Source organism: Propithecus coquereli, unplaced genomic scaffold, assembly GCF_000956105.1.
Source record: "Propithecus coquereli isolate 6110/MARCELLA unplaced genomic scaffold, Pcoq_1.0 Scaffold122, whole genome shotgun sequence".
Lineage (NCBI taxonomy): Eukaryota > Metazoa > Chordata > Mammalia > Primates > Indriidae > Propithecus > Propithecus coquereli.
In genome coordinates this window covers 4,722,444-4,726,446 of record NW_012136303.1, presented here as the reverse complement: position 1 = coordinate 4,726,446, position 4,003 = coordinate 4,722,444, and positions in this window count along the sequence as shown.

Here is a 4,003-nt window from a genome sequence, read left to right as displayed (position 1 = left end):
TTGCAGATGACATGATCTTACATGTAGAAAATCCTAAAGATTCCACTCCAAAAAAAATATTAATACTAATAAGTAAATTCAAGAAAGTTGCAGGGTACAAAATCAATATACATGATTCACATGTATATTCTGTCTTGTCTATTATATTGCCTCCCTGTCTGGTAGAATTGTTGGGAGAGGCTGGTATCACTTTGAATAATGTCTGTTAGGGCACAGGGAGCTCCCACTGTCTTCAGTACAAAATCTACACTCCCTAGACTGTTCTTCAGCTTATGCTACCATAATCCATCCATCTCCTCATTCTACACCTATTTATAATTACCCACTCTATACCAGGCTAAAGATACAGATGCGTCCAATGCCCACCCACACTAATAAAAATTAGCCCAAAGAAATTATAAAGTCTATCACTCTTGACTGTGATTTCCTTATAAAGAATTTTCATCCTTTCTCCACTGGAAAAAAAATGTAAATTTGTTTTAGCATGGATGAGGTAGGGAGACAGAAAAGGAAAGAAGTGAAGTAAATGGCATTTGGATGCCATAGTGCATACAAACAGAAACCCAGGGAAGGTTAGTCTGTGCAGGAGCTGGTTAGATTTGGGTAAGACATCCTAGTGCATCACAGCTCCTGCCCCAGACTAACCCAAACTGTCCATACCAACCCTACCTTCACTGTTTTTGAACCAAATACCCGACAAAACTTAATGCCAATCCCAGCCCTACCCCCAAACTATGCCCGCCCAAGCCCCAATCCCAAGACAAATACAACACTAGTCAAGCCACCCAACACCAACACCCAGTTTCAACCCAACAACCAAGTCATCCACAAACTCCATCATCTCCAATTTGCAGCTTCACCCAATTTTGCTGCCAGATCCATTCAACCACAAATATAATTCCCAACCCAGCCTATTCCAAACCATTAGCCCAACCTAATTCCATAAATACAATCCTTCGCTTCTAGTGAAGCGAAGGATTGCTTATGTTTCTACCATTACCCCAACCCCAAAGTCCCACCCTCTTTGTGCCATAACTCATTACCCATAACCTCCAAAGTAACCCCTTGATTCATTTTATAAATCCTCAGCTTGAGTTTAATTTCTCACACTTAACTCATACCCCAAGCTCTCATCTCAATGACATTGCTACCCTAAATTGCTCTAGGCGAATCCTCTCCACCATCCAAAAGCACCAAATTTTTAATTGTATCTTAGAAGTACGAAGCCAGTAAGAGATCCTGACATGCTATGAAGCTGAGGGTAAAATCCCTACACTGCCTGACACTATTTCATCAAAACCGAAATATCACATGCAAGACCCCCGAACCTTTGAGAGAGGTTTGAGTTACCTGAAGTTTTATGAATGAGGATCAGAAAGATGGCAATGTTCATTGAACAAGGCTTCATGACTAACAGGTCCTGAAAAAATGAAGGGCACACACAGAGGACTGAATAGAGATCTTTACAGCAGGGAAGTGCTCTGCCTTTATTAGTTTCAGAAGTCGGCCAGAGTTCTGGGCAGTGAACTAAGAGGGATGACACATACCTGAGGTCAGCCAGGCAGAAGGATAACATGTATTGCATATCCCACTGGGCACTCTGTGTGAGTGTAGGTGCTTTGCCAACACCCACGCCAACATGAGCCTTCCTTTCTAGTAAGAAACAAAGTAAAATTGGAGCCAGCTTATATTTTATGTAAGATAAAGTGGGTGAGCTAATCAATCAATCAATTTAACAATGAGCAAACTAATAAATAACCAGAAAAAATAAAGAAACTTTAAAAAATATTTGTTTTCATTCTGCTATCAAGAGTATATCCTTGGCATGTGCCCTTTTACTATCTACACTGACTATTAAAAACACTATGAAATGGAAATAATCAAGAAAAAAAGTATATCCTATTAATCAGTAGTACTTACTGTATATCTGGTCCTTTACTAGGCATGATGAATACAAGAAAGAGAACAAAATGGGTGCAATAAAAGGAGGAGGGGTGGAGAAGGGAAGAAAAGATAGAATATAACAAACAAAAGTCAATTAATATTTATTCTAGCTCCACTGTGGATGTCTGCACTAAATACTAATGAACATACATAATTTAATCTTCAGTAATACCCTGTGGGTTTACATAGTATCATAGCTGTACAAGGACAAGGAAATTTAGAGAAGGAATTAACTTTTCTGTGGTCATACAGTTAGTGAAGAGGAGAGCCTGGATAGGAAATATATCTGCAGTTAAGGGATAGTCATTCTTTTTGTAGGTATAGGAGCGAACGATCATACAGATGTGTGAATGTAGATGTAAATGGGGAAGTGTATACGTAGTGAATTGCAGTCTGAGAACTTTTGACCTTATCCTATGGGCAATGAAATTAGTAGAATCTTTCTCAGAAAGTATTTCTTAGCCCATAGAATTTTCTTTTATTTCTAAGTTTCCAGTCTTTTCTGGACTCATTAATTTTGCATATATTTATCAGAATGATGTTTCAATGATGTATTTTACAAAAATAGAAAAAATACTAAAATCAATATGGATTCACAGAGGACCCTAAATAGCCAAAACAATCTTGAAAAAGAAGAACAAAGGCAGAGGCCTCACACTTCCTGTCTTCAAAATATATTACAAAGCTACAATAATCAAACAATACTGGCATAAATACAGACATATAGATCAATGGAATAGAACAGAGAGCCCAGAAACAGGCCCATGCATAATCAGTCAAATGACTTTTGACAAGTGTGCCATGACTACACAATGGGGAAAGAATGGTCTCTTCAACAAATTATGTTTGGAAAACTGGATAGTCACATGAAAAAGAATGGGATTGGACCCTTTTCTTACACCATACATAAAAATCAACTCAAAATTGATTAGACTCTAATGTAAGACCTGAAACTGTAACACTTTTAGACAAAAACATAAGGGGAAACCTTCTTGACATTGGTCTTTGCTATGATTTCTTGGATTTGACACCAAAAAGGCAACAAAAGCAAACATATACAAGTGGGACTACATTAAACTTAGAAGCTTTTGCACAGCAAAGGAAATTATTAGAGTGAAAAGTCAACCTATAGAATGGGAAAAAAATATTCTCCATATATCCAATAAAGGGTTGGTAAATAAAACATATGGAACTCCTACGATTCAATAGCAAAATTAAAAAAAAAAATAACAAAGGACTTGAATAGACATTTCTCCAAAGAAGGCATACAAATGGCCAACGCATAGACACATATGTGAAAAGATGCTCAACATCACTAATCATCAGGGAAATTCAGGTAAAAGCCACAATGAGATACCACCTCACATCCATTAGGATTGCTATTAAAAAGAAAAAAAAAAGATGACAGACGTTAACAAGGATATAGAAAAATTAAAACCGTGGTTCAGTGTTGGTGGGAACATAAAATGGTGCAACTTCATGGAAAACAATATAGAGGATTCTAAAAATATTAAAAACAGAAACACCATATGATCCAGCAATCCCACTTCTGGGTATATATCCAAAGGAATTGAAATCAGTATGTCAAAGAGATGTGTGTATTCCCATGTTCACTGTAGCATTATTCACAATAGCCAAGATGTGGCGACAACCTAAATGTCCACTGACAGATGAATGGATAAAGAAAATGCAGTACATTCATACAATGGAATATTATTCCATCTTAAGAAGAAGGAAATCTTGCTTTATGTGACAATGTCAATGTCCCAAAGTCACCTTTGGATGCTGGACCAATCATAGGCTGCCATGGAAACCCCTGGTCTTCTCCTATCCCTCAGAGTGTCCGTGTCTGAAACAGCTTCCCAGACTGTCACTGAGCTGCCCTTGGAGACTATTGCTGGTATGGGGTATTTGATAAGGGTTCTCATCCCAACACAACTGCTAGCTAGCTCCATGACCTTGGGCAAGCCACTTGCCTTCTCAAGGCCCTAGTTTTCCAACATCTAAATTGAATGGATTTGGCTTATATGATGTCTAAGATTCTGATTCTAACATGTCT